A 21,117-nucleotide genomic window follows, 5' to 3' on the forward strand; every position below is an offset into this window, starting at 1 on the left:
TTTGGGGGAAAAGGTTTTCATATTAGTTAGACCACCACCTACGACCACTGGATGTGATCGTTTTTTCGATCGCAGAGGACACGTGCTAGCCGAATGACCAAACTGCCGACACAGGTAACAGCGTGCGAAGCTTCGCACCGGACGTGGCTTGGGGCTGGCGCGAGGCACCTCCATAGGTTCAGAAGGTGTAAGCTCCTGAGCGGGAAATCTTAGTGGCTCGGAGGTGGGAGCCAAATTAACCCTTCGTCTAGATTGCGCACGTTCCAGCCCGCGCTCCGTAAACCGGAGATCAATGCGGGTGGGGATGGAAATCAACTCCTCCAAACTTGTGGGGACCTCTCTGGTTGCTAGAGCATCTTTGACATGCTCCGCTAACCCTCTCCAAAACACAGGGATGAGTGCTTTATCAGGCCACTCCAGTTCGGAAGCCAATGTCCGAAAACGGACGGCATAATGGCTGACCAAGACCCCTGTGTTAGGGTCAATAATTGGAAAGAGGTGTCGTGCGTGATCCGTGGTCACAAAAAGACCTGCTTCAGAGCCGTGAGGAACTGAGCAGCGCCCTGAACCACGGGATCATCACGCTCCCACAATGGCGTAGCCCACTCTAACGCCCTGCCTGATAGGAGAGAAACAATAAACCCCACCTTTGCCCGCTCTGTAGGAAATTGCGTGGCCAGTAACTCCAGCTGGATAGAGCAATGGCTCACAAAACCCCTGCAGGCGGTGCTGTCACCGGAAAACTTATCGGGCAACGAGAGGCGGGTTAGTCGTCATAGGCGTGGGTGTGGACACGCGTGAGACAGCCTCTGCGACTGCCTGAGCAGCGGCCACTGTAGCATTCGCAGCTGAGGTGGGGCTCTCAATAGCCACCAACCTGCTCTTCAGCTGCCGAATGTACCGCTGTAGCTGCTGCAGGTCCGACATTACTAGCCAGACCCTGGCGCTAGTGGAACGCACTAAATATAAAATAGAAAGTGCGTTCGCTGCCCGGGGTCCACCGTGCAGAGGTGTTAAACTGCTGCTATATGATGGCAGACGCACAATATGGCGGTATATCACACACGGGTTGAATGTCACCCGGTGTGCACTGGGCGTACTCTGTTATATTAGAGTCGCCTTAAGGTATAAACATAAATGCCGAGCCTGTTGACCTCACAGGTCTCAGCGGTGTGCACGCACGGTATATAGTCACAGGACTCGAGCCCAAGACACTGGGTCTGTGTCCGTCTAGACCTACCGTGCGTGCGGCGTCGCTACCGCAGACACCCACAAGTGCTGCTGACCGCAGCGCGGCAACTGACTCAGCCGCTATACAAAAATGCCCAGGAGGGGCGCACTGTCGGACGCTAGCTCTGTGGAGATGAGCACTGTGGCTTGTAGCATGCCACTGACTGGCGCTGACTCTAAAGCCCCCCGTTACACATAGCGATATCGCTAGCAATATCGCTGTAACGTCACCGATTTTGTGACGTAGCAGCGATATTGCTAGCGATATCGCTATGTCTGATACTTACTGTACCTCCGACCGGTTCCCCCGCTGCTCATCGCTGATCACGCGAGAACGTCCTGGACCATTTCTCGTCGGGCACTTCCTGTGGCGCCGACGAGCAACGTGTGGACGCGGGCAGACGTCAGGATCGCCGCGTCTGACAGGTAAGTAGCGACCCCTGCTATGTCGCTGGTGAGATCTGCCTGGGTGGCAGCTCACTAGCGACCACTTAGCGATGCACCAGCAATCCATATCGTTGTCGGGATCGCTGGTGCATCGCTAAGTGTAACGGTACCCTAAGGCTAAGTCTCTATCCACACACGTAATATCAGAGGGAGGGGATCTTAATGAGTCAATCACAGGTTCATGCATCCATCATCATTCACACAGTAGCAGTTAGAGACTACACTAGAGCATGACCGAGCGGCCATGCGGACCTTTTATAGCTGTGCGGGACCTTCCAGATCTCTGGGATGGGCCAATCAGATCAGGAGAAGGACCTGAGCACGTGACTCCCTATCTCCAATGAGAGATCGTCTCGTGAGCATGCCCAGTAGCGTGACGAGAGGACTTAGCCACTGGAGTGGCTTGCTGCAGGACAGCCTGCGCTGCTATTGCTGACCCAGAGGTAGCAGCAACAACCAGTCCTACAGAGCTGGTCTGAGCAGAGCGCCTGAGACGCCGAGATTGCTGTGCAGGCTCCTGAGTGGTCGGAGAAGAATGGGAGACTGCAGGATGCAAGGCTCTGGATTCCTGCTGTGCAGCTGCAGGAACCCGATGCCTAACACTTATAGAATTGGCTCCATATGAAATTGGCCCCATAACATAGTTATTAAGGTTGAAGGAAGACTTTAAGTCCATCTAGATCAACCCATATCCTATCCTAACTTGCCCTAACATGTTGATCCAGAGGAAAGCAAAAAACCCCATGTGGCAAACAGTAAGTTCCTTCCCGACTCCACATATGGCAATCAGGCTAGCTCCCTGGATCAACGCAATATTAAGGAAACTGGTGCATATATCCTGTAATATTATACTTTTCAAGAAAGGCATCCAGTCCCTTCTTAAATTTTAGTAGGGAATCACTCATTACAACATCATATGGCACAGAGTTCCATAGTCTCACTGCTCTTACAGTAAAGAATCCGTGTCTGTGAGTATGCTTAAACCTTCTTTTCCTCAAGATGTAGAGGATGCCCCCTTGTCTTCGTCACAGGTCTAATGCTATGTGTACACGATGCCGATTGGTCTGCGGATTTTTTATCTGCGGAACCGCAGGTAAAATGACCTGCGGTTTTGCCTGCGGTTTATCATCTCTACAATGGAGATGGTAAACCGCAGCAGAATCCGCAGAGAAGAATTGACATATCAATTCTTTCTGCGGATTCAAAACCGCAGCTTTTCCGCAGTTAAAAATCCGCAGCATGTGCACAGCAGAATGTAAATCCCATAGGATAACATGCTACTGTACACTGTCTGCAGAACTACTGCAGTTCTGCTGCGGCCAAAACCGCAGCGGAACCGCAGCAAAAACCGCAGCGTGTGCACATAGCCTAAGAGTAAAAAGATCATTAGAAATGTCTTTGTATTGTCCCCGCATATATTTAGACATTGTAATAAGATCACCCCTAAGCCTTCGATTAAATAACTAAATAACCCCAAGTGTAATAACCTGTCTTGGTATTGCAGACCCCCCAGTTCCCTAATAACCTTGGTCACTCTTCTCTGCACCCGCTCCAGTTCAGCTATGTCTTTCTTATACACCGGAGACCAGAACTGTACACAGTATTCTAAGTGTGGTCGCACTAGTGACTTATATAGAGGTAAAATTATGTTCTCCTCATGAGCATCTATGCCTTTTTTCATGCATCCCATTATTTTATTTGTTTGTCGTCCACCCATACACCCAGGTCTTTTTCAGTGACCGTTTTGCCCAGTGTTTTACAATTAAGCACATAATTATACATCTTGTTCGTTCTACCCAAGTGCATGACCTTACATTTATCCCCATTAAAGCTCATTTGCCATTTATCAGCCCAAGCTTCTAGTTTACATAAATCCTCCTGTAATATAAAATTGTCCTCCTCTGTATTGATTATCCTGCAGAGTTTAGTGTCATCTGCAAATATTGAAATTCTACTCTCTATGCCCCCTACAAGGTCATTAATAAATATGTTAAAGGGTTAAAGGAAGCAGGCACAAAACTGACCCCTGTGGTACCACTCTGCTAATCGTGACCCAGTCCGAGTGTGCTCCATTAATAATAACCCTTTGTTTCCTATCCCTGAGCCAGCTCTTATCCCACTTACACATATTTTCCCCTATCCCCATTGTTCTCATTTTATGTATCAACCTTTTGTGTGGCACCGTATTAAAAGCTTTTGAAAAGTCCATGTACACCACGTCCACTGCATTCCCTTGGTCCAGTCCGGAACTTACCTCTTCATAAAAGCTTATCAGATTAGTCTGACAGGAACGGTCCCTTGTAAACCCATGTTGATATTGGGTCATGAGGTTATTCTTCTCCAGATACTCCAGTATAGTATCTCTTAGAAAACCCTCCAGGATTTTACCCACAGTTGAGGTTAAACTTACTGGCCTATAATTTAAAAAGTTTTTGTCCCCTTTTTGAATATTGGCACCACATTTGCTATACACTAGTCCTGTGGTACAGACCCTGTTATTATGGAATCTTTAAAGATTAAAAATAATGGTCTATCTATGACTGTGCTTAATTCCTGCAGTACTCGGGCGTGTATCCCATCTGGACCCGGAGATTTGTCAATTTTAGTGATTTTTAGCCGCCGCCGTACTTCCTGCTGGGTTAAGCAGGTGACATTTAATGGAGAATTTTTATCCCTAATCATGTTATCCGTCATGGGATTTTCCTGTGTAAATACTGTTGAAAAAAAGTCATTTAGCATATTGACTTTTTCCTCATCCTCACCCCCCACCATTTCACCCAGACTATTTTTAAGGGGCCAACACTGTCATTTTTTAGCTTCTTACTATTTATGTAGTAAGATGCTCAATATACAATGGGCCCCTTCTGATGGTCCCCATATATTGTTCCAAACAAACAAAAAAAAAATACTCATCTCTCCTCACTTTCCACAGCTCTGCTCCTCAGCGTTACCATCTTCTGGCTCTCTGCACTGTGACTGCTCAGGCAGAGGGCACACAGACGTGACGTCATCGCCACCTCTAATGAAGAATAAGGACAGGGCTTTATTCTTCCTTTTGTTGCAACGTTTCGATCATCAAGATCTTTATCAAGCTTGATGATCAAAAACGTTGCAACAAAAGGCAGAATAAAGGTGATGTAATTTCATCAACCTGTGAGGCGATGTCCTTATTCTTCATTGGATGTTTGAATGTTTTACTAGTAGGACTCCTTGGATCTGACGTGCGCTTCAACTATGGGTAAAGTTAATCCTATGTTTGCATGAGGTGCTATGAACACATTTTTTATATGAATAGTCATCGCCACCTCTGACCTGAACGTCACAGTCAGAGGATGTATATGCAAATAAAGTCCGTGCCGGCTGCCGCAGTGTTTTCTTTGACTGGTCTCCCTGAGGTCAGTGATTGTTTCGTGATGTTAGTCAGAGGACGTGGAAGACGCTGCAGCGCTGGAACAGGGAGAGGCGAGTATCGCAAGTGCCGAGGCCCAGAGCAATCAAGAGGCCCCCTCACAGGCAGCGGGCCTCCATAGCGCACCGGTGTCCCCAAAGGTGAGTGTGCCCCCACCTGCTCAGGGCCCCTGGCACTTGTCCAGGTGCTGACACCGATACAGGGTATTGGTGGAAAGAGACAGTAGGTAATGAGATTATACCATCGTTTAAGAGGGAAGGGATAGAAATTCAGAATTGGTGTATTCTATTCTACACAAAATTTTTCCTTTTTCTGATTCTTATGACTCACATGATTGTTTGGAATGAATGAAAACTGAGAAGAAATACCTGGATAATGCTGTTGAAATCCCAATTGCTAATGCAGATTTTGAGCTTTTTGTTGATGGCTCCAGTTACTGCCATGAAGAAAATCCATGCACGAGATAGGCGGTGACCATCTTTGAAGATGTGGCAATCACAATAGAATGAAGTATTACACTAACATGGGGGTGGGGAACCTTTTTCTGCTGGGGGCCATTTGGATGGTGTGCTGGGTTTCCTACTGGTGTCTCGTGTTCAGAATGATTCCCAAGCTATTTAGCTAGCTGGCTGTCTGCCTCTGATCACAGCCAGTTGTAACTTAGCTCAAATAATGTGCACTTGCTCTGTTCTCTGTGTTCCTATATTTGAACTTTGTTGCCTGACCTTGCCTTTCACCATTCGTTTGCCTTGCCCATTTGTCTTGATCCACTACTTTCCTGGAATTCTGGCCTCGGACTGTGACCTGACTATGACTTTGCCTTACCCCTTTGTATAGGATGAGCCCTCTTGGTATCTGACACCAGACCTCTTGACTACCCAGCCTTGCGGCTTGTCCATGAGTAGTGAATAGCGTCACACAGTAATACTGTATTCCCCGCATGAGAATGGCTGATGCTTTACATATTACAAAATAAATGACAGAGTTTTATTAAACCAGTGAGTGTCCCAAGTTCACCTCTTAATTCTCATTCACTTTGGAAGATGTGTTGATATAGGAATCACTCCTATCCTCTTGTTTGGTGCTAAAGGTGGAGCAGAAGGTACTTACCACAGAATGTACAATGGCAAAAGATTGGAGAGCAAACATATATACGCACATTACTCTCAATCCATCCGGAAAAGCAAGGTACGCATACACAATGCTGAAAGGTGGCTGTTATCAAAAGTCCAGGCTCACACAAAGGAAAAGTCACGGGAAACCCAGGGTAATAACCAAGCAGATGCTACTAGTAGAGAATACTACACTAAAAGAGAACGGCGTTGGAGTTATTAAATAAAGTACAATTGCCATTCTAAGACAATGAAAAAGAAAGGAATAGTAAAGAAGCAACATGGGGTGTGTGTGGAGATCAAGTAAAGGTATTGGCTTTCCAGATCACTTTTCCCATCAATAATATATTTGGTGCATGGTCTGAATCATTGTGTCAAATATGCCAAGGAAAGTATTAGAATCATAAAATGGTAGAGTAGGAAGGGACCTCCAGGGTCATCTGGTCCAACCCCCTCCTCAATCCAGGATTCACTAAGGCTAAGTTCACACGTACCGGAACTCTCGCGGAAATTACCGCGAGAATTCCGGAATTCCATTCCGCGGGAAAATCGCATTTTAAATTCCCGCGGAAAAACTAGTATTTTGTAAGCGTATTTAGCTTGCAAAATGTGCTAGCGTTTTCCAAGCGATCTGTAGAATCGCTTGGAGAACTGATTGACAGGTTGGTCACACTCATCAAACGTAGTGTTTGACAAGTGTGACCAACTTTTTACTACTGAGGCCGCCTATGCAGCATCAGTAGTAAAAGATAAAATGTAAAAAAAAATAAAAAATGGTGTTATTCTTACCTTCCGACGTCCCGCGCAGCCGTTCCCAGTAATCATTTGCGGGATCGCGATGTCTCGCGGTAATTCGCGATGACGTCGCGCGAATTACCGCAAGACTTTGCGATCCCGCGAGAACGGACGCCATCGCGGGCATTTTCGCAAAGGATTACTGGGAACGAGAGCGTGGAGAGAAGCGGGAAGGCTGCGCGGGACGTCGGTAGGTGAGAATAACAATATTTTTTATTTTAAATTCTATTTTTTACAGGGATATGGTACCCAAAGCCCAGAGGACAGTCTCCGCTCCTCCGGACCGTGGGTACCATCCGCAAATGTTCTGCTTACTTTCCGCATGGTGTGCACAGCCACATGCGGGAAGTAAGCGGAACAATGCATTCCTATGGGTGCGGAATCGCCACGATTCCGCAAAATTAATGAGAATGCTGCGTTTTTTACCGCAAAGCGATTCCGCCGCGGTAAAAACCGCAGCATTAGCACAGCATTGCGGAATCCCATAGGAATGCATGGGATGCTTATTTTTCGCGTTTTCGCGGTTAAAACCGCCACGGAAACGCGAAAAAAACACCACGTGTAAACTCAGCCTAAATCATCCCGATGTCTGTCCAGCCTCTGCTTGAATATTTCCATTGGAGGAGAACTCACTACCTCTCGTGGCACCCCCACATTCAATTTTTTTTTCCAATATCTAATCTGTGTCTCCTCCCATTCAGTTTCATCCCATTGCTTCTAGTATTTCCTTGTGCAAATTAGAATAAAGCCGATCGCTATACAGTGCGACAGCCCTTGAGATATTTGTAGACAGCTATTAAGTCTCCTCTCAGTCTTCTCTTTTGCAAGCTAAACATTCCCAAATCCTGTAACCGTTCCTCATAAGACAGGGTTTGCAGACCAGTCACCATTCTGGTCGCTCTTCTCTGAACTTGCTCCAGTTTGTTAATGTCCTTTTTAAAATGTGGCGCCCAAAACGGGACACAGTATTCCAGATGAGGTCTGACCAAAGAAGAGTGAAGGGCAATAATGACTTCACGTAATCTAGACTGTATGCTTCTGTTAATACATCCCAGAATTGTACTAGCCATTTTTGCTGCTGCATCACACTGTTGACTCATTCAGTTTGTGATCTTCAAGCATACCAATATTGGCTAACTCCAGGTTGAATCAGGTTGCTACTGCATATATTTTTGCTTGAGCTGTCTGCATCCTCCACAACCCAGGTAAGAATGGTAAGGTCCCACAAGGATACAGAATGACATACAATGCATCTATTGCAAAATCTGTTTTTGCTGCTTTTTTTTAATTCAGATTAACTGCGGCGTTTTACAGTGTCAGTAAACGCTTGGAGATGCCAGAAATCTCTTGTACACGCTTGTTTTTTTCTGGCAGGATAACAACAAAGAATATTACCAAACACCTTACTGACCCCCCTGTTGTGAGTTCATTCTCTGGTTCCACTTCTGGACTCCCTCTGGTGGTGTCGGGAGGTGGTGCGGCTGGTTTGATCGGTGGAGATCTACCACCTGAGAATGAGGATGACGATTGGATCTCAGTATTCTCAGATTGGATTTAAGACAGCCGACGCCCTATTCAGTTGCTGGTGATTCCTTCTGGCTTGTCAGCTCTTGGGTTTCAGCTCTGTTCCAGTCATCTAAAGCTAAGTTTTTCTGCTAATGTTCACACTTGATTTTGTTGGTCTATTCGTTTTTTTGCGTGGTCTGCCAGCCCCGGCTGGGGGCTGAGCTGAATTTCCACATTTATTTATCAGTATTTTGCCAATTGGCTTTTTGTCCCTTACTAGTTCGGTCTCTTTTTACTCTGTCTCAGAATATTTCAGAGTGCTGATATAGTTGGAGAAGTCTAGTGACTTCAGGGTTAATTTTGCTATCAGAAGTGTTGGACATTATTTTTGTAGGGTTTTTTGCAGGTTGCAGACAGTGTCTTCCCTTTCCTTTCCTGTCTAGTTAGTTTGGGCCCCATCATTTGCTCAGCCTATTTTCCTGCCTGTGTTTGTGCTTTCATCTTGTTTCACCGTCAATACATGTGTGGGGGCTATCTATTCCTTTGGGGTCTGCTCTGGGGCAGTTAGTTTCCCCTTTTCTTGCTTTAGGCTTATGTAGTCCTCCGGCCGTGACGAGGCGTCTGGGTTCATCGTGGGCGCGCTCCACGGCTACTGCTAGTTGTGTGGTAAGATCAGGGGTCTGCATAGTTACCAACCACTCTGGTTTTCTGTGGCTTAGCTTGTTTTGCCTTTTTCTCCTCGGTGACCCATTCATAACAGAATCACCAGCCATACCGCAGATTCTAGGGTACTCAAAAGCAGGAAAGAATTGTAAAAAGAAAAAAAAAAAAAATAAGTGTCAGAATTTTTTTTTCTTTTAGATGTATATTTTTTCCTCTTTTTCTCTGGGGCCGTAGGGGGATTTTTTTTTTTTTTTTTAATGGAGATTAAGCAATTGTCTGATCATGTGGAGCAGCTCACTGCTGAAGTGCGGGGAATTTCCGTCTATCTCGCTCATTCACATGCTGCTGAACCAAGGATCCCTACTCCTGATGTGTTTTTTGGGGATCGGTCTAAATTTTTGAATTTTAAGAATAACTGTAGATTATTTCTTGCCTTGAATCCTAATTCATCGGGGAGCTCTGCGCAGCAGGTTAAAATTGTCATCTCTTTGCTGCGCGGCGATCCCCAGGATTGGGCGTTTTCTTTGACACCTGAAGATCCTATTCTGACTAATGTGGATGCATTTTTTCAAGCCTTGGGGTTGTTGTATGATGAACCTAATGCTATTGATCAAGCTGAGAAAGCCCTATTGGCATTGAACCAGGGTCAGGATTCTGCAGAGTTATACTGTCAAAAATTCCGAAAGTGGGCGGTCCTTACTACATGGAATGATAGTGCCTTGGCAGCTCTCTTTCGGAAGGGTTTGTCAGAAACCATAAAAGATACTATGGTGGGATTTCCTGTTCCCTCTGGTCTTGATGATTCTATGTCATTGGCCATTCAAATTGATTGGCGTTTACGTGAACGCAAAACTACACAAAGGCGCTGCCACCTTTTGGACAAATGTCTGAACCTATGCAATGTGATGGGGTTTTGTCTAGGGCGCAACGTCAGGAGTTTAGAACGCGTAATAAGCTGTGTTTTTTCTGTGGAGATGTCTCTCATACTATTTCTGTCTGCCCAAAACAAGAGAAACGTTTTGCACACACATTTGCTGTGGGCAGTATACAACCTAAGTTTCTTTTGGCAATTACACTGATCTGCTCCTTATCCACATTTTCCACGAAGGCTTTTGTGGATTCAGGAGCAGCGTTGAATCTGATGGATTTGGACTTTGCTAAACGTTGTGGTTTTTTTATGACGCCTCTGCGGACGCCTATTCCTTTGAGGGGTATTGATGCTACTCCTTTGGCGGAGAATAAACCTCAGTTTTGGACCCAGGTGACGATGCGGCTTGCCCCAGACCACCAAGAAAATTGTAAATTTTTGGTGCTGCAAAATTTGCATGATACTATTGTTCTGGGTTTTCTTTGGTTGCAAACTCATAATCCAGTTTTGGATTGGAAATCTGGGTCTGTGGTGAGTTGGGGTGTTGTCAGTGTGTTCTTAGGGACGCTCCTGTTTTCTCCACCTCTCCTCAGTCTCATGATATTCCTGATTATCTAGCCGATTTTTCTGATGTATTTAGTGAGAGCAAGTCTGCGTCTTTGCCTCCTCATAGGAGTTATGACTGTGCAATTGAGTTGATGCCTGGGTGTAAATTTCCCAAGGGTCGACTTTTCAACTTATCAGTACCCGAACATGATGCTATGCGATCCTATATTAAGGAGTCGTTGGAGAAGGGTCATGTTAGACCATCCTCGTCACCTTTAGGTGCTGTTTTTTTTTTTGTGGCCAAGAAAGATGGTTCATTAAGACCGTGTATTGATTATCGTTCCCTTAATAAGATGACAGTTAAATATCAGTACCCGTTACCTCTGATGTCTGATTTATTCTGCAGAGTTAAGAGTGCCTGCTGATTTACTAAGCTTGATCTCAGGGGGCATATAATCTTATTCGCATCAAGCACGGGGATGAATGGAAGACAGCGTTTAATACTCCGGAGGGACATTTTGAGTACCTGGTGATGCCTTTTGGGCTCACTAATGCCCCTTCTATCTTCCAGTCTTTTATGAATGATATTTTCCGTGACCTTGTGGATAAGTTTTTGATCATCTATCTGGATGATATTTTGATCTTTTCTAGTGATTGGGATTCTCATGTGGAACACGTCCGGACTGTGTTCCGGATTTTGAGGGAGAATTCCCTGTTTGTTAAGGGATCGAAATGCCTCTTTGGTGTACAGAGGATTTCATTTTTGGGATTTATCTTATCTCCATCGACTATTGAAATGGACCCGGCCAAGGTACAGGCCAATTATGATTGGGTTCAACGTACTTCTTTGAAGGCCCTCCAGAAGTTTTTGGGTTTTGCTAATTTCTATTGTAAATTTATAGGTAAATTTTCTGGTATTGTCAAACCACTGACTGATCTGACCAATAAAGGCGCTGATGTGCTGAATTGGTCTCCTGAGGCTATCTCAGCATTTCAGGAGCTTAAGCAGAGATTTACTTTAGCTCCAGTTTTATGGCAACCTGATGTCTCACTTCCATTTCAGGTGGAGGTAGATGCTTCTGAGATTGGTGCAGGAGCTGTTTTGTCGCAAAAAGACCCTGTGACTTCTAAGATGAATCCCTGTGCCTTCTTTTCTCGAAAGTTCTCCCCATCTGAACGCAACTATGACGTGGGGAATCGGGAATTGTTGGCCATGAAGTGGGCATTTGAGGAGTGGAGACATTGGTTGGAGGGAGCTAGACATCAAGTTGTGGTCCTCACCGATCACAAGAATTTGATTTATCTGGAGTCGGCCAAACGCTTGAATCCTAGACAGGCTAGATGGGCCTTGTTTTTCACGCGTTTTAATTTTGTGGTCTCTTTTCTTCCGGGCACTAAGAATGTTAAGGCAGACGCCCTTTCTAGGAGTTTCTTTGCCGATTCTTTTAGTGTGACCGAGCCTACTACCATCCTAGGTGAGGGGGTAGTTCTTTCTGCCATTTCGCCCGATTTGAGACGCGCCCTGGAGGAATTTCAGGAGGATAAACCTGAGCGTTGCCCTAAGGGAAAATTGTATGTTCCTGACCAGTGGAGAAAGAGAGTGATGTCTGAAGTCCATTGCTCCGCATTGGCTGGTCATCCAGGTATTTTTGGTACCAGAGATTTGGTGAGTCGGTCCTTTTGGTGGCCTGCCTTATCTCGTTATGTCAGGAATTTTGTACAGTCCTGTGGGACGTGTTCTCGGTCTAAACCCTGTTCTCAGTCTAGTGGGTTGCTGATGCCCAAGAGACCATGGACCCATATCTCAATGATTTTATTTCTGATCTTCCTGTCTCTCAGAGAATGACTGTGATCTGGGTGATTTGTGATAGATTTTCAAAGATGGTCCATCTTGTACCACTCCCAAAGTTGCCATCTTCTGCTGAGTTGGTGCCCTTGTTTTTACAACAGGTGGTTCGGTTACATGGGATTCCTGAGAACATTGTGTCCGACAGAGGAGTCCAGTTTGTTTCCAGATTCTGGAAAGCCTTTTGTTCCAATCTGGGAATTCAGTTATCCTTCTCCTCCGCGTTTCCTCCCCAGACCAATGGACAGACTGAGAGAACAAACCAGACCTTGGAGTCTTATTTGAGATGTTTTATATCTGCTGATCAGGATGATTGGGTCTCATTTTTGCCCTTGGCCGAATTCGCACTGAACAATAGAGCTAGTTCTGCCACTTTGATGTCACCCTTTTTCTGTAATTTTGGGTTTTATCCTCGATTCTCTTCAGGGCAAGTGGAATCTTCGTCCTGCCCAGGTGTGGACACGGTGGTTAAGAGAATGCAGCAGATATGGGACCAAGTGGTGGATAAGTTGCCACTCTCTCAGGAAAAGGCCCAGTGATTTTTCAACCGGCATAGGACCATTGGTCCCCGGTTTAAAGTGGGTGATATGGTTTGGTTGTCGTCTAAGAATATTCCTATGAAGGTTGCATCTCCTAAATTTAAGCCAAGATTTATTGGTCTTTATAAGATTTTGGAAATTCTTAATCCTGTTTCGTTTTGATTGGCTCTTCCAGTTACATTCAAGATCCATAACGTATTTCACAAATCCCTGTTGAAGAGGTTTGTTGAACCAGTGGTTCCAATGGCAGCACCTCCTGACCCTGTGTTGGTCGAAGGCAATGTGGAATATGAGGTAGAGAAAATATTGGATTCTCGTTTGGTTAGACGGAGACTCCAGTATTTGGTCAAATAGAAGGGTTATGGTCAGGAGGATAACTCTTGGGTCTCTGCCTCCGATATTCATGCCAATAGATTGGTTCGTGCTTTTCACCGGGCCCATCCTGATCGGCCTGGTGGCGTGGATGAGGGTTCGGTGACCCCTCCTCAAGGGGGGGGTACTGTTGTGAGTTCATTCTTTGGTTCCCCTTCTGGACTCCCTCTGGTCGTGTCGGGAGGTGGTGCGGCTGCTTTGATCTGTGGAGATTTACCACCTGAGAATGAGGATGACGATTGGACCTCAGGAGTCTCAGATTGGATTTAAGACAGCCGACGCCCTATTCAGTTGCTGGTGATGCCTTCTGGCTTGTCAGCTCTTGGTTTTCAGCTGTTCCAGTCATCTAAAGCTAAGTTTTTCTGCTAATTTTCACATTTGATTTGGTTGGTCTATTCAGTTTTTTGGTGTGGTCAGCCAGCCCCTGCTGGGGGCTGAACTGAATTTCCACTCTTATTTATCAGTATTTTGCCAATTGGCTTTTTGTCCCTTACTAGTTCGGTCTCTTTTTGCTCTGTCTCAGAATATTTCAGAGTGCTGATATAGAGGGAGAAGTCTAGTGACTTCAGGGTTAATTTTGCTATCAGAAGTGTTGGACATTATTTTTGTAGGGTTTTTTGCAGGTTGCAGACAGTGACTTCCCTTTCCTTTCCTGTCTAGTTAGTTTGGGCCCCATCATTTGCTCAGCCTATTTTCCTGCCTGTTTGTGCCTTCATCTTGTTTCACCGTCAATACATGTGTGGGGGCTATCTATTCCTTTGGGGTCTGCTCTGGGGCAGTTAGTTTTCCCTTTTCTTGCTTTAGGCTTATGTGGTCCTCCGGCCATGACGAGGCGTCTGGGTTCATCGTGGGCGCGCTCCACGGCTACTGCTAGTTGTGTGGTAAGATCAGGGATCTGCATAGTTACCAACCACTCTGGTTTTCTGTGGCTTAGCTTGTTTTGCCTTTTTCTCCTCGGTGACCCATTCATAACACCCCCGTCACTCTGGTTCTGACGCTTCTTGTGTCCCCCGCCAGTCTCTACTTAAAGGGATTTCCCCCAAAATCAAGTTACTGCCTCTCCTTTTTGGCATATGAAAGAACTTTCTGATCATTGGGCGTCTGACCTCTTGGACCCTCAGTGACCTTGAGAAAGGGGTCCTGAATTGAGCATGCTTAGTTTCCGCACTATTCATTGTCTATGGGACTGATGAGGACAGCGCTTGGCTACTTGTCGGTCCCATAAACAATGACTGTCGGCTCCATCCAACCTTAGGGGTGCTAGAGCCCTGTTCTTGGGACTGCTAGGGGATCCCAGCAGTTGGGATCCCAGGGATAAGAACGTTATTTAGGGGTAACCTGATTCCTTTGGGATTAACCGTTTAATGTTCCTGCAGTAACATGTTGACATGAACGTCACCCGATACTGCCAGTGATTGGCTGCAGCTGTCAATGTCCTTGTTGAGGTGTTATCTGAGACTGGTGGGAAAAGCATAATAGCCAAAGAGGCGGGAAGTTTCGTGAGTGTATTTATCTACGGCAGGAAACAGTGATTGGCAGAGAAAGAGAGATTTTTTTACACCCAAATATACATTGGTATAAATGAATCAATGCTCCTCACATTCATGGTGGTCTGAAATGAAAAATAACAGTTATGATCGGCCCCCTCACCCCAAATATTGGTTGTCAAGGCCAAAAATTGGGGTGCTTTTTAGGGCGTTAAATCAGTGCATCTCCTAGCTGCCTCCATGGCAGCCCCCTTACATCAGATCACCGAGCTGGGCACTGCCAGAGCCGGTGCAGCCCCCATGGGAGCCTGCACGGTACCTGCACAGCATGGAGCGGAGGTATTGCGGATTCATGGACTGCACCATCCAGCGGCAGGAGGGGTGCACGTATGAGTGCAGGAAACCCTCCGCCCCGCTCTGCCCACGTCCCCACCGCGGCGGCGATCCAGAGCCCCCGCCATCTCCCCAGCACTCAGAGCCGTGCGCCTGCCATTCCTGCTGCCTCCCTTTCTCCCGCTGCTGACCTGTCCCCGCCCTCTCTCCCTCACAGTCTGCTGGCCCGGCTGCCTCGCCTCCGTCTCTCGCCTCACTTGTTTGTTGTCCTTGAGTCATCGTGGACGATCCGTGACATCGGGGGCAGAGATGGGGCGCAGCTGGTGAGCCGCTCCACGTGACCCCGGGGAGGATGAGCCGCGATCAGTGAGTGAGCAGCGCCAGACCCGCTCCAGTCCTGCCTGTAGGTATCGTCTTCTCACGACATGATCGGAGCTGCGGCGTATGTGGCCGTGGAGTGTGCGACATCACCGTGCTGAATGAATGATCGGGCCCTGCCAGTGCGTGAGAGATTCCCTGTCATGGTGAGTGTCTCAGGAACATGGCTGTGCCGCTGGCATTCCATCCATCCCCTGCCATATATCGCAGCTCATACAGCCAGTGCCATACAGCCCATGCCATACAGCCCATGTCATGCATCCCCTGCCATACAGCCCATGCCATACAGCCCATGCCATGCATCCCCTGCCATACAGCCCATGCCATGCATCCCCTGCCATACAGCCCATGCCATGCATCCCCTGCCATACAGCCCATGCCATACAGCCCATGCCATGCATCCCCTGCCATACAGCCCATGCCATACAGCCCATGCCATGCATCCCCTGCCATACAGCCCATGCCATGCATCCCCTGCCATACAGCCCATGCCATACAGCCCATGCCATGCATCCCCTGCCATACAGCCCATGCCATACAGCCCATGCCATGCATCCCATGCCATACAGCCCATGCCATACAGCCCATGCCATGCATCCCCTGCCATACAGCCCATGCCATACAGCCCATGCCATGCATCCCCTGCCATACAGCCCCTGCCATGCATCCCCTGCCATACAGCCCATGCCATACAGCCCATGCCATGCATCCCCTGCCATACAGCCCATGCCATACAGCCCATGCCATGCATCCCCTGCCATACAGCCCATGCCATACAGCCCATGCCATGCATCCCCTGCCATACAGCCCATGCCATGCATCCCCTGCCATACAGCCCATGCCATGCATCCCCTGCCATACAGCCCATGCCATACAGCCCATGCCATACAGCCCATGCCATGCATCCCCTGCCATACAGCCCATGCCATGCATCCCCTGCCATACAGCCCATGCCATGCATCCCCTGCCATACAGCCCATGCCATGCATCCCCTGCCATACAGCCCATGCCATACAGCCCATGCCATGCATCCCCTGCCATACAGCCCATGCCATGCATCCCCTGCCATACAGCCCATGCCATGCATCCCCTGCCATACAGCCCATGCCATGCATCCCCTGCCATACAGCCCATGCCATACAGCCCATGCCATGCATCCCCTGCCATACAGCCCATGCCATGCATCCCCTGCCATACAGCCCATGCCATACAGCCCATGCCATACAGCCCATGCCATGCATCCTCTGCCATAAAGCCCATGCCATGCATCCCCTGCCATATAGCCCAGCTCATACAGCCCATGCCATGCATCACCTGCCATATAGCCCAGCTCATACAGCCCATGCCATACATCCCCTGCCATACAGCCCATGCCATGCATCCCCTGCCATATAGCCCAGCTCATACAGCCCATGCCATACAGCCCATGCCATGCATCCCCTGCCGTATAGCCCAGCTCATACAGCCCATGCCATGCATCCCCTGCCATATAGCCCAGCTCATACAGCCCATGCCATACAGCCCATGCCATGCATCCCCTGCCATGCATCCCAACCCATACATCACATGCCATGCATCCCCTGCCATGCATCCCAGCCCATATACATCACATGCCATGCATCCCCTGCCATATAGCTCAGCTCATACAGCCGGTGCCATACCTCCCAGCTCATACAGCCCGGCCCATACATCACATGCCATGCATCCCCTGCCATACAGCCCATTCCATGCATCCCCTGCCATGCATCCCAGCCCATACAGCTCATGCCATGCATCCCGTGCCATGGATCACAGCCCATGCCATACATCACATGCCATGCATCCCAGCCCATACAGCTCATGCCATGCATCCCGTGCCATGGATCACAGCACATACAGCTCATGCCATGCATCCCCTGCCATGCATCCCAGCCCATACAGCACATGCCATGCATCCCCTGCCATACAGCCCATGCCATACATCACATGCCATGCATCCCAGCTCATATAGCCCGTGCCATGTATCCCAGTTCATACAGCCAGTGCCTAAGGCTATGTGCACGCTGCGGATTCACCTGCGGGTTTTTCCGCGTGGATCCGCAGGTAAAGTGACCTGCGGTTTGGTCTGCGGTTTTGCCCTGCGGTTTCACATCTCTACTATGTTAAAGGTGTGAAACCGCTGCGGAATCCGCACAAACAATTGACATGCTGCGGTTTGAAAACCGCGCGGAAAAAACCGCAGCGTGAGGACAACGGATTTGAATTGCCATAGGCTAACATGGTACTGTACCATGTCTGCGGAACTACTGCGTTTCCGCAGGGCCAAAAACGCTGCAGAAACGCAGCAGAATCCGCAACGTGTGCACATAGCCTTACAGCCCGTGCCATACATCACATGACATGCATCCCAGCCCATACAGCCAGTGCCATACAGCCCGTGCCATACATGACATGCCATGCATCCCAGCCCATACAGCCAGTGCCATACATCACATGCCATGCTTCCCAGCCCATACAGCCTGTGCCATGCATCCCAGCCCATACAGCCTGTGCCATACATTCCAGCTCATGCAGCCAGCACCATGTATCCCGGCCCATACAGCCCGTGCCATACATGACATGCCATGCATCCCAGCCCATACAGCCAGTGCCATACATCACATGCCATGCATCCCAGCCCATACAGCCTGTGCCATACATCCCAGCTCATGCAGCCAGCACCATGTATCCCGGCCCATACAGCCTGTGCCATACATGACATGCCATGCATCCCAGCCCATACAGCCAGTGCCATACATCACATGCCATGCATCCCAGCTCATGCAGCCAGCACCATGTATCCCGGCCCATACAGCCTGTGCCATGCATCACATGCCATGCGTCCTTTCCCATACAGCCAGCACCATGTATCCCATCCCATACATCTCATGCCATCCATCCCAGCCCATACAGCCCGTGCCAAACATCACATGCCATGCATCCCGTGAAATACAGCCTTGTCATACAGCCAGTGCCATGTATTCTGTACCATAAATACCTCCCATACCATACAGCCAGCACCATACATACATCACATGCCATACAGCCAGTGCCATGTATCCCGTCCCATACAGCCAGTGCCATGCAGCCATGTCATACAACCATGTCATACAACCAGTGCCATGTATCCCGTGCCATACATACATAAAATGCCATACAGCCAGTGCCATGTGCAGTACGTGTATTTGGCCTGATCTAGGAGCCATACATTGCTGCCACCATGCTCAGTATGTATATAATGCCATGACTGCGCTGAGCTGATAAATGACATGGGAATGTGTGAGAGAGTATATCTTTTCTGTATATGTGCATGTGTATATATACTGTGTGTGTGTATAATGTGCGTCTGTACATATGTGAGATCTATTTCTGCGTGTGTGTGTGTATATAATGCAATGACTGCGCTGAGCTGATAAATGATGATATGTGAATACGTGAGAGATCTACAGTGTGTATCGTGTGTGTGTATATATATATATATATATATATATATATATTGTATGTGTGCTAATATACAATGGGCATCTCTATATATATATAATGTCACCACCATATTTCTGTGTTGCAGCAGTCAGCTGGAGAATAATGTATTTGTTACTTCTGATGAGTTGTGACATGCTGTGAACTATAATTAGATTCGATACTTTTGCCTTTATTATATACTCCGTTATTTGCTTCCTCATTGTACAGTGAACTTGACTCCTCGCCCATCAGGTACCCCATACATGCACTGGCGCCCCATGCACACAATGGCACTGATGCTCCATACATGCAATGGCACTGGTGTCCCATACTGGTGTCCAATACACGCACTGGTGCCCCATACTAGCACTGGTGTCCCATACTGGCACTGATGTCACATACACGCACTGGTGCCCCATACACACACTGGCACTGATACCCCATACACATACTAGCACTGGTGCCCCATACACACACTGGCACTGATGCCCCATAGACATACTAGCACTGGTGCCCCATACACGCACTGGTGCCCCACACACGCACTGGTGCCCCATACTGGCACTGCCGCCCCATACACACACTGGCACTGGTGCCCCACACACACTGGCGCCCCATACACACTGACACTGGCACCCCATACACGCATTGGCGACCCATACATGCACTGGTGCCCCATACATGCACTGGTGCCCCATACACGCACTGCCGCCCCATACACACACTGGCACTGGTGCCCCACACACACTGGCGCCCCATACACACTGGCACTGGTGCCCCACACACACTGGCGCCCCATACACACTGACACTGGCACCCCATACACGCACTGGCACTGATGCCCCATACATGCAATGGCACTGGTGTCCCATACTGGTGCCCCATACTAGCACTGGTGTCCCATACACGCACTGATGCCCCATAGACATACTAGCACTGGTGTCCCACACACGCACTGGTGCCGCATACACACACTGGCACTTGCGCCCCATACTGGCACTGGTGCCCCATACATGCACTGCCTCCCCATACACACACTGGCACTGATACCCCATACACATACTAGCACTGGTGCCCCATACACACACTAGCACTGGCGCCCCATACTGGCACTGGTGCCCCATACACGCACTGCCTCCCCATACACACACTGGCACTGGTGCCCCACACACACTGGCACCCCATACACGCACTGGCACTGGTGCCCCATACAGGCACTGGCACTTTTAGCCTGGAGCAATTCTCTATCGTAGGAAATGCAATAGAAGGATTTTGCCAGTCGTTTTGGTGGTTTGTAGCGTTATCCGGCTTATTAACACGGAGGGCACTTGCAGATGGCGCTGGTATTATGCTGGTATCTGACCCATGCAGCCCATATCTGATGTCTGGACGTTGGCACTACGGTGTGGTATAAAGGGCTGGTTCTCAATCTCTGTGATGTCATTGTTCTGTGCCAGGCCGGTCTGTATTCTATTTCTGTCTTGATATATAATCTCATCATCTCAAATCTGTGGCTACGAGACCAGGCCCTCTAATAATTGCTGCAGGTAACTGGGCGGAATAATCAGAAATAACACTGATGTGCTTCTGGCTCCCTGTGTATGACTAGTGGTGAATGGTAATAAGCTGTGGATACACACGGCACTGCCTGGGTCCATGTGTGCGCAGCCAAGGTGTGTGCCCGGCATATAGAGCGCTGTGTCACAGGCTTGCTGTGGGATCTGAGAAGCCATCCGGTCCCTTTCTCTCGCTCCCCCACCCCCACCTGCCCATTCTTCCTGCCTCTCACTGCTATCCTGTGCATTGTCAGTGGATTCCTCAGGATTCCTGTCAGTGACAAGCTGGAAGAAGCTCACTCCAGCCCCGGCACAGGAGAAGGGCCCGGAAGCCATAATCACTCACGTCTTGTCATACAGGGCACAGGGACCGCACAGGCCACATATTATCTCCCTTCACAACTGAGGCATTAAATGCAAAGTAGCCCGGAAACATGGCGGCCATTCTATAGGCTGCTTCAGTATGGAGGCTCAGCTTCACTTTGAATATGTAAATGATCCCTTTAAGAATTCCTTTGCATGTCAATTGTGAAGTGAGCCGAGCGTCCTC

The 21,117-nt window shown here is 48.3% G+C and overlaps 1 protein-coding gene across 3 annotated transcripts in view; it reads left to right on the plus strand.

Annotated features, from left to right (window-relative positions):
* The first annotated feature begins 15,125 nt into the window (after window positions 1-15,125).
* WASF1 (WASP family member 1) overlaps window positions 15,126-21,117 on the plus strand; it is a 145,628-nt gene continuing 139,636 nt past the window's right edge. Inside the window, exon 1 of one of the 3 annotated variants that reach the window (XM_073576020.1) lies at window positions 15,126-15,556. The gene's annotated coding sequence lies outside the window, so the exon portion shown is untranslated. Of the gene's footprint in view, window positions 15,678-21,117 lie in introns of all 3 variants that reach the window. The other 2 variants (XM_073576017.1, XM_073576018.1) reach the window with 2 other exon arrangements.

This window comes from Dendrobates tinctorius, unplaced genomic scaffold (assembly GCF_039654945.1).
Source record: "Dendrobates tinctorius isolate UK_male_01 unplaced genomic scaffold, ASM3965494v1 ptg000046l, whole genome shotgun sequence".
NCBI classification, from domain to species: Eukaryota; Metazoa; Chordata; class Amphibia; order Anura; family Dendrobatidae; genus Dendrobates; species Dendrobates tinctorius.